Source organism: Oryctolagus cuniculus, chromosome 2 (genome assembly GCF_964237555.1).
Source record: "Oryctolagus cuniculus chromosome 2, mOryCun1.1, whole genome shotgun sequence".
NCBI classification, from domain to species: Eukaryota; Metazoa; Chordata; class Mammalia; order Lagomorpha; family Leporidae; genus Oryctolagus; species Oryctolagus cuniculus.
Window position 1 is genome coordinate 48,572,111 of NC_091433.1, and position 10,823 is coordinate 48,582,933.

Consider the following 10,823-nt stretch of genomic DNA (forward strand, 5'->3'; position numbering starts at 1 on the left):
CAATTTGAAAATGGGCCAAAGATCTGAATCTTTATTTTTTCCAAAGATAAAGAAATGACCAAAAGGCACATGAAAAGATGATCAATATCATTAGTCATTAGGGAAATGCAAAGTAAGACTACAATAGATATTACTTCAGATCCACTAGGACAGATATTATCTTTTTTTAAAAAAAAGATATTTAAAAAAAAAGATAATCACAAGTAAAAGTGATAATGTGGAGAAATTAGAATCTTCATTAATTGATGCCAGGGATATAAAATGGTGCTATCACATTGGAAAACAGTTTTTCAATTCTTCTAAAAATTAAACATTGACTGATCGTATCAGATAGCAAATTTATTTCTCTGTATATACTGTATATACTGAAAGAACTCGAACACATAGGTCCACATAAAAATGTATGTCTGAATGTTCTTTGCAGTTTTATTCACAATGCCAAAAAAGTGGAAACAATCCAAATGTTCATCAGCTGATGAATGGACGAATAAATATAACCTGTCAATATAACAAGTTATTATCCAACCATAAAAAGAAATAAAATATAGATATGTGGTACAACATGTATGAATCATAAAAACATTATGTTAAGTGAAAGAAGTCAATCACAAAAGTACACTTATTGTGTGATTCCATTTGTATGAAATGTCCAGAACAGACAAGCCCACAGGGACAGAAAATAGATTAGTGGTTTCCAAAGGCAGAGGGGAAGGGAGAATGGAGAGTGATTGATAATGGCTATGAAGTTTCCTTTGGGGTGATAAAAATGTTGTAAACATAGATTGTGGTGATGGTTACACCACTCTGTGAATATATTAAAAGTCACAGGATTATACACATTAAGTGGATCGGACTGTATAACGTGCATTATATCTCAATAAAGCTATTAATATATTTTTTAATTTTTAAAAACTCTATTTTAGACATAGAAAAATCAAGAGAGAGAGTAGGAAGACAGCCCACCCCCTCCCACTGGCTTACTCCCCAGATGTCTACAGCAGTCGGGACTGGGTTGAGCCAAAGTTAGGAGCTAGAAACTCAATCCAGGTCTCCCACGAAGGTGGCAGGATCCCAAATACTGGAGCCATCACTGCTGCCTCAAAGGATCCATATTGGCAGGAAGATGGAGTCAGCAGCCAGAGCCAAGAATCAAACCCAGGTATTCTGTCCCAGATGGGACACATGCATCTTAATTGCTAGGCTAAATGCCTACTCCTAAGCTGTTAAAGTATTTTAAGGGTAGCTTCTAAAAAATGAAATAGATTATTTGTATAATTTATAAACAAGTAGTGGTAAAGGGGGGACCTAACATTAATTCTTCAGTTCAAGAAACGATATGAGAAGACGGAAAAAGAAAAAAAAAAAGAAGTAGTATAAATATGTGCTTAAAGAAACTTACAATAACTATGTTTAATAACTATGTTTAATATGATCCATTAATATACATTTTAAAGCACAAATATTATCATATGTTGCTGGAAAGCTCTGTGAGTGGCAAATTATAAAAATCACTTAAAAACTGTATTAAGCTACAAATACAAGGAAAAAAGTGTCCTTGCATTTTCTGCCTGCCTGAATGTGACAGTTAAGATTGAGTAGAAGAATACTAGAAGAAAAGCATGGGGAGAAACTTTACAACTCAGGAAAAACCTTGCAAACAGTGACAATCCTGTCTTGCTATCAAGAACCTAAAATTTGAGTATATCCAGCAAGTATTGGAAAATATTCCTTACCAACCATATCTGGATGCTTATACCTTCAGAAACTTAAAGGTTAGAGCTAACAAAAATCAAGCCAGCGACTCTTTACTTTCATAGGGGAAGGAGACCAGTGAATGAATGGAGTGGAGAAATGAGGAGTGAGCTTCTGCTGTATCTATCACACACACTATTCCTTCTTTAGAAGTTTGGAAACACTATGAAAAATTGGTATCATCTATTAAATCTGAGTAAATAAGTCCATAAGTGTCTATTTTTTCCATACCACGTTATATTTAAAATATTCCTTAAAAGGCATCAAAATAGCATTGGAAAGAGTTCAGGGAGATGATAGTCCCATTTCCCTTCCCCACCCTGATGAACCTGTGCAAATTTGGAGATAAAACTTTGGCAATGTGTAGCTAAGATTTTCAAAATGTTTATATCCTTTGATGAAGCAATAACTTCTAAGACTTCAAGAAAATAACTTGTATGTGCATAAAGATTACATAGATGTTTGCTGTAGTTTCATATATACATATATGCAAATATATGCACACACACATATGAAGAAACAGGATATCTATTGGTGGGACATTGGTACCATATTTGAAAGTACTATGCAGTTTATCTAAGTAATTAATTGGGGAACTAGAATATCTTAGGTCTCTCAAAATCTTGATGAGACTTATTTTTCCTCTCCAGATATAGCAGATGTATGTAACACATAGGTAAATTTAAGACAATTTCAAGGGGTCACAGAGAAGAAAAACCTGCTAATTTATTCCTAATTCACCTTCAGGAGTCCTGTTCCCCGGGCAACTGTTCCTGTGCCCTGCTCTCTCTACCTTACCCAGCATGATGTGGGTACCGCATCCTTGAAACCCTATATAAATCTGTGCACTACACAACACAGCATTTTGTTTTGTGATCATCTGTTTCTTTTCTCTCCTCCCAACCAGCATCTTTGAAAACAGGGTGCATAACTTAACTGGTTTTATGTCCCTAGCAAAGCAGAGGCATAAAGAAACTGTTGTTGACCAGATGACCAAATGAGCGCTCCTTGAGGAGAATAACCTTGGTCATGGTTATGGTCACTTCTAGAAAAGGCCTCATAAGAAGAAACGTTTGCTTCTTTCCTACTTAGGCATTCACCATGAGCGTTAACCCCAACTCTCGCCAGGCTTCATACACACCCAGCTTTAGTAGACTGCCTTTTAAGACATGCTAGACTTTCAATGCAGCCTTATCTCAAAGAATGAGATATAGCACAAATAGTACGTTTAAACTGCAAATGAGGCATATAAGAAGATCCAGCTTTCCATGTGATCCACCCCACACCAACCACAGCAGTAACTTAGACAGTCAAATTAGCAGCAGCTTGTTTTCATTCCAGAGCACAAGCTTTCCAATCTTTTCTGAAGTTATTTCCCTTCTTTTCCCTTCCCGTTATTCCCTATTTTCATCAAGCTGAGCCCTTGAATGCTTTTCCCCGCCAGCTATTCAAGGGGCCGTTCCCCCTGGAGCTGGCGACACAGAACCTATTAATAAGCAAACAGAATGAACTGGCTCACTCTCCTCATAGTTAAATTCCTCTGCCACCGATTTCTCAAACACTTCCCTTTAGGGTTTTCCTGTGGAGTCCCATTCATTTAGAGGAAATGTGGAAAATTGTTTAATGTTTCTTGTTGTAAGCAAATGGAGGTAAATGCCGATTACATGTGGAGAGCAAAACGCCTTTCTTCTACTTGGCTTCCAGACCCATCTGCTGGCCCTGGCAATGCCTGAACGTCGCTCCCCACACATGGGACGTCCATCAGCCTCACATGGATAATAGAGAGGACTGTCACACAGATGGCTTAAATTCTGCCGGCATACCTGGCCTTTATGTTGCACATTAATTGAGTCACTCTCCCATTATTTGCCTCAGTTTCCCTTCTTGTGAGATGATGACAAACAGCTCAGTTCTCCACATGTTTGATGCATGCCATGCAACCAGACACACTCCCTGGCTGTAAAATGCTGTGAGGACTACAGAGTAAATGTGAATAGATTCCTACACTTTTCAATGCCAAAGCAAGCCTGGGAAATAACGTCAGCAGAGAATTTTGAGCTCTGGAAGAAATGATGGGTTAAGAAAAATATAAAATATTTGAGTCTGTCGCTTCATGTAGGGGAAAGAAAGGAGATACAGTGACTACTCAGAACAAAAAAAGCCATCTCTGTACCCTCCTGGTTTTAAACATAAAAATGCCAAAAGGATCTCATTTTTACACTGCCTCCCCTGACATGAGAGCACTGCAAATTTTCCTAGAACAATGGAATGACGATGCTTATTTTTGTGCAAAAACTATTTTGAAATGCATGCATAGATTGTTTTTCATGATGGGCATTTTCCACAAAATTTCGGAAGACCCTCATATACGTTAGAGACTAGTTCTTTAGAGAGTCCAGATCCCTCTTAAGGGGTGGCTGTATTCAGCGGACACAGAAAACTATGAAAGGAGCTCTTCTCTAGTCCTGCAGTCTTTCAGTGAGGGAGGCAGAGAGAGCCATGTGATGAAGCCATCTTTGGCTTCTTAATAGACATAAAAATATGTTAGAGTCACCCAGCTCACTACTTTTGGTCTACAGATGGACTAGTTGAGGTCCAGAATGTAGATGTGACTTAACCAGGGGCACACCACTGACAGTGTTTGGGCAGGGGGGGACAAGTCAAGAGTAGGAACACAGATTTCCTACCCAGAGCTCCTTCTACTGCATGAACTCTCAGCATCCAGCAACAGAATGCAAACATTAAAACAGTAGAACTATTATCATACTGAACTTCCTACTCCACCAAATGTACTACAAAGACAAATCCTTCATTCCTGCCCGTGTCATTCTCCCTGCTGGCAGAGCTGTCTTGTCTGCCCACACAAGTTGTACACTGCACAACTCTAAAAAATTATTCACACTGAAATTCTCATACCAGCCCAAGATGCTTTTCTCATTATCCTCTTTTTATTTTGACAGGCAGAGTGGACAGTGAGAGAGAGAGAGAGACAGAGAGACAGAGAGAGACAGAGATAAAGGTCTTCCTTTTCCGTTGGTTCACCCCGCAATGGCCGCTGCGACCGGCGCACCGCGCTGATCTGAAGCCAGGAGCCAGGAGCCAGGTGCTTCTCCTGGTCTCCCATGTGGGTGCAGGGCTCAAGGACTTGGCCTATCCTCCACTGCCTTCCCGGGCCACAGCAGAAAGCTGGGCAGGAAGAGGGGCAACCAGGACTAGAACCCAGGGTGCCAGCGCCGCAGGCAGAGGATTAGCCTATTGAGCCACTGTGTCGGCCTTATTATCCTTTTCTTATTCAAGGTGTTTTCAGGTCACACTTTCACAAAATAAGAGATTTAGACTAGAAATTTTATTCTTTGTACTACTTACACACTGTTAATCCTTGGGCAAGGCAAGTATTCTGAGTCTCTGTTTTCTACAATGTAAAATACTTGAATACTAGAATTTTTGGATATGTTGAAAACATTAAACATACCTATGTCCATGAAAGAACTCTATGAAGTATTAAGTGCTTGATCCTTCTTATTTTCACTCTGGCTATTGTTTCATGGTATTTTTAATAGTTTCTCAGTCTTAGTCATTATTTTCCCTAGTAAGAAACAAGTTCCTGAAAAGCAGGCCTAATTCCACATCCCTCATAATATGGAATCCAGACAATACACCAACTTGCACTGCCAGGCACTGTTTCCAATGCTTTATAATGCCGACTCATTTCATCTTTATAACAAATTATAAGGTAGGTACTAATATTATCTAGGTTTTATAGATGAGGAAATTAAATACAGAGAGGGGAAATAACTTCTACAAGAGTTTATATATATTGGAGCCAGGATACTCACTCAGCCTGGCTCCAAGCCATCTCTCCCACCTTCTATATGATCCCATCCCTTTTATTGTATACAGACAGTTGGGTATATTGTATGAGTTCAGTGCATTTTTGCATCTTGATGGTTTGATCTTTGGAGTATCCTTTTGGGCAATGGTAGCCTTAGAAAGAGAAATTGAAGCCCATGTTTTACCATGTGGTCAATTTTTCATGGACATTGCATTCAGCTCATGTCAGTTCCCTATCCTGTCTTCTGAAACTTTTTAGAAAGTTTCAACTGGTTTGATGTGACATAAAATTTATTTCCAAGTACAGCATTCAGGGGCCAGTGCTGTGACATAGTAGGTTAAGCCTCTGCTTGCAGCACCAGCATTCCAGATGGGCACCGGTTCCAGTCCCGGCTGCTCCATTTCTGATCCAGCTCCCTGTTTAGGGCCTGGTAAAGCAGTGAAAGATGGCCCAAGTCCTTGGGCCCCTGCACCTACATGGGAGACCTGGAAGAAGCTCCTGTTTCCTGGCTTTGGATCAGCACAGCTCTGGTCGTTGTAGCCATCTGGGGTGTGAACCAACAGATGGAAGATCCCTTTCTCTGTCTCTCCCTCTCTCTGTCTGTAACTGGGCCTCACAAATAAATTTTAAAAATCTGTAAAAAATAAAATAAAAAAGTATAGCGTTCAACATTCACATCATCGCACAACCATCACCACTATCTTCTTCTGGATATTTTCATCACTTCAAACTGAAACTTTGTACCTGTTAAACATTAAATTCCCTCTACTACCTCCCTAGTTCCTGGTAACCTCCACTCTCCTTCCTGTTTTTGAATCTGCCTGTTCTAGGTACCTCATATAAGTAGAATTATATGGCGTCCATCCTTTTATATCTGGCTTATTTTACTTAGCATATATTCAAAGTCCATCCATGTTGTAACACTTAACATCATGTTTCTTTCTTTTTTAAGGCTGAATAACATTCCATTGTATACATACCACATTTGGTTTACCCACCCATCTGTTACCAGGCATTTGCACTGTTTCCACCTTTTTGCTACTGTGAATAATGCTACCATGAACACTAGTGTACAAAAAGAAATGAAACTTTAATGCCAACTTGTATTAAACAGAACTGAACAGATAAACTAACTGCTGAACAATAACTTCATGACACTCCTCCAAACTAAACATGGTGGCAGCTCAGGAGAGTGGAGAGATCTGGGCTCTGTCCTAACAGTGTAGTGGTCTTTTGGATTGAGCTTCCTGACCTGGAAAGTGAGATCAGATGATGTTTGAAGTCCTTTCTAGTGCCAGTGCTCCAGGGTGCTGCATCTTAAGTATGTTCCCCTAATGCCTGAAGGGAATATACTCTGTTCATCTAATTCCACAGAACTTCAGCATTTGTATGTGTGAGCTGGTAGCTCTTCCAAATCTATTTTACTCAAATGTAATAGGACTTCCAGAACAAGCAACCATTCCTCTTAACCTCAAAAAAGTATGCTGCAAAATACCTAATCATATCTTTCTTATTTTCAAAAAATATTTATTTATTTGACAGAGTTAGAGTGAGAAAGAGAGAGCAAAGAGAGATTTTTTTTTTTTTTTTGACAGGCAGAGTGGACAGTGAGAGAGAGAGAGACAGAGAGAAAGGTCTTCCTTTGCCATTGGTTCACCCTCCAATGGCCGCCACAGCCGGCGCATCGCGCTGATCCGAAGCCAGGAGCTAGGTGCTTTTCCTGGTATGCCAGCATTGCAGGCAGTGACTTTACCCATTGCGCCACAATGCTGACACCCTAAATAATTTCCTTTCCCCCATCTGCATTACTTTCTTTGTTTCCACAGTACTCAGTTGAGCTAACTGTGTAACCCCTGTTTGTCACAGAAATCAAATCGCTCTCTTTCCTTGGCCTTTGCTTGCACACTGTATTCATTTACACACTAAGAACATGGCACCATTCTTGCTCCCTCAGCTCTAGTCCTTTCTGATTCTAAGAAGAGGGCTCAGGAAAGGAGATATACTTGTCAGAAAGAAGGGACATGTTCTGGAACCAGTTCTCTGTGGATACTGAGGGACAATTGTACTTTTTATGTTTCAAGAAAGATTTCTGTTTTTCACTTGAGTTGGGGACCATTATTAGAGCAAGGGAAGTGCACATAATCAGAGAAGAGAGACTTTACTCATTAAAGCATGGAGACATCTTTTGTAGACTTGATACACTCCTACACCCTCCTTCACCAACCATTGCTCAACAGAACTTTCATATGTGCCATGTGCCATGAAAGACAAAAAGAAGACAAGAACACTAGGTAACCTACCTCCATGAAGGAAGGAAAGACACACAGAATTAACGACAATGTAAGAGCTGCACTGGTGAGGCATTACAGGAATTCAGGGGAGTAAATATCTTTTCGGTATGGAGACATCATAAAGGCTTCATTAAAGAGATGTTCTTCGAAAAGAGGTGTGAAAGAGTAGTCAGAGGAGAGAATCATTGAACAATGACAGAATGTTTGAGGGAAGGACTTCCCACAAGATGGGGAAGAGAGAGAGAGAGAGAGAGAGAGAGAGAGAGAGAGAGAGAAGCCTTGAATGCCAGACCAAGGAGCCTGCTCTTTACCACGAAGCCCACCAGTCCACAGTCACCTGGATGCAGCTCCTGCCTGGCCGCTCCTTTATGTATAGGACTCCCAAAGCCTTTCTACAATTTTCACTTTGCCATGAATGACCTCTTATCCCAAGAAAATGACAGTTCCTGAATTCTTACCATCAGTTCTTTTTGCCAATAACTAGGCATATCTGCAATACCAAATAACATTGACTGAGTGCTTACTATGTGCCCAGAATCAACTTGTTTGGTCCTCATGACAATTTAGGTACTATCATCACCATTTCCATTTTACAGATGAAAAAACTGAAGCACATGGAGATTAGGTAGCTCATTCAAGATTGCACATGGTCAGCAAAATAGGAGCTTGAACTCAGGTGCCCTGCTTTCAAAATCCACACTTTCAGCCTTCACATTATACTGCCTCTGTGTGAGATAATCATGGTCTTTGCTTGCTTTTGATATTGAACCATCTTAAAACAACTTACCATTTTTATTTCAATTAGTCGCCCCTCACCACCAGATTAGAGGTTGAATATTGAAACACAGGGGGCAAATTAATTGTACTCACAGCAATCCCAGAGTAAATCAGGACCAAATTCTAGATCCAATCAAGTTTTTTATCTGAATCAGTAATCCATTTTGGTAGGCAAAATCATGGTCCCCAAAGACATCCACATCCTAATCCCCAGAACCCATGAATGTGCTAAGGCACACAGCAGAGAGGAATTATGGCAGCAGATGAAATGAGGATTGATAAGCAGATGCCCTTAAAAGGGGGGTATTATCCCTATTCTCCATCCTCCATGGGTGAGTTTGGTCACACACACACACACACACACACACACACTGCCCTATAAGAACAAACAATAGGGGCTGGCATTGTGGCATAGCAGATTAAGCTGCAGCCTGCAATACCACCATCCCAAAAGGGTACCAGTTCAAGTCCCATCTGCTCCACTTCTGATTCAGCTCCCTCCTAATGCACCTGGGAAAGCAGCAGAAGATGGTCCAAGTGTTTAGGTCCCTGCCATATGTGAGAGATCTAGAAGAAGCTTCTGGCTCTTGGCTTCCACCTTGCTCAACCTCAGCAATTGTGCCATTTAGCAATTAAACCAGCAGATGGGAGATATTCTCTCTCTCTCCCCATTCCTCCCACTCTTCCTCCTTCTCTCTCTGTAACTCTGCCTTTCAAATCAATAAATAAATCTTTAAAAAAGTTTTTTCAATACAGTTCTCTATATTCTCTTTCTAAACAAAAAAAAAAAAAATGGTAGATATTACCAGTGCTCACCAACATCTAGTTCTCTTGCCTTTCTGAACACTTGAGCCACCAATTTCCTACATAGTGGTGCCTCTGACAGACTGGGTTCCTGAGTGACTGTGTGAAACAGACACTAGCCAACCTTCATTGCCTATGCAGTAAACACCAAAAATAAATCTTTGTCATCTGCAAGTACCAACATTTGGGTGTTAGTTACTACAGCACAACCTAATTCATCCTTGCTAACTCACAAAATAATCAATTCTTTAAACTCTACACTGCACAAACCTATTACAGTTAATATTTCATCCAGAAGTATTTGAATTTAAATAAGCACTGTAGTTTTCCAAAAAATCATAAGATGATGCTTCATAAACAAAAACCTCATAAGACACTTTGGTTTGTCTTCTGCAAAAGAGCTTCCGCTCTTACAAAAGTAAATTAATTTGTCAAATTTTAGACACATAAGCTGTTATCAATTTTTAAATGAAATTTCTACAACTTCTTTGAAAATTCACAAAAGAAGAAAAATAACCAGGAGTGCATTTGCCAAAATGTTAACATCTGAGTTGTAGAAACCCTAGTTATTTAATTTTTGAGTACTTTCAAATATTTTTCTAACTTTTATTTAGTAAATATAAATTTCCAAAGTACAGCTTATGGTTTACAATGGCTTTTTCTCCCCCATAACTTCCCTCCCACCCACAACCCTCCCATCTCCCGCTTCCTCTCCCATTATATTCACATCAAGATTCATTTTCAATTATCTTTATATACAGAAAATCAATTTAGTATATATTCAGTAAAGATTTCAACAGTTTGCACCCACACAGAACATAAAGTGTAAAATACTGTTTGAGTACTAGTTATAGCATTAATTCACATTGGACAACACATTGAGGACAGAGATCCTACATGAGGAATAAGTGCACAGTGACTCCTGTTGTTGACTTAACAATTGACACTCTTGTTTATGGCGTCAGTAATCACTCTAGGCTCTTGTCATGAGTTCCCAAGGCTATGGAAGCCTTTTGAGTTCACCGACTCTTATCTTATTTAGACAAGGCCATGGTCAAACTGGAAGTTCTCTCCTCCCTTCAGAGAAAGGTACCTCCTTCTTTGATGGACTGTTCTTTCCACTGGGATCTCACTCACAGCGATTTTTCATTTAGGTCCTCTTATTTTATTTTATTTTATTTTTTTCCAGAGTGTGTTGGCTTTCCATGCCTAAAATACTCTCATGGGCTCTTCAGCCAGATCTGAATGCCTTAAGGGCTGATTCTGAGGCCAGAGTGCTATTTAGGACGTCTGCCATTCTATGGGTCTGCTGTGTATCCCGCTTCCCATGTTGGATCATTCTCTCCCTTTTTTATTCTATCAGTTAG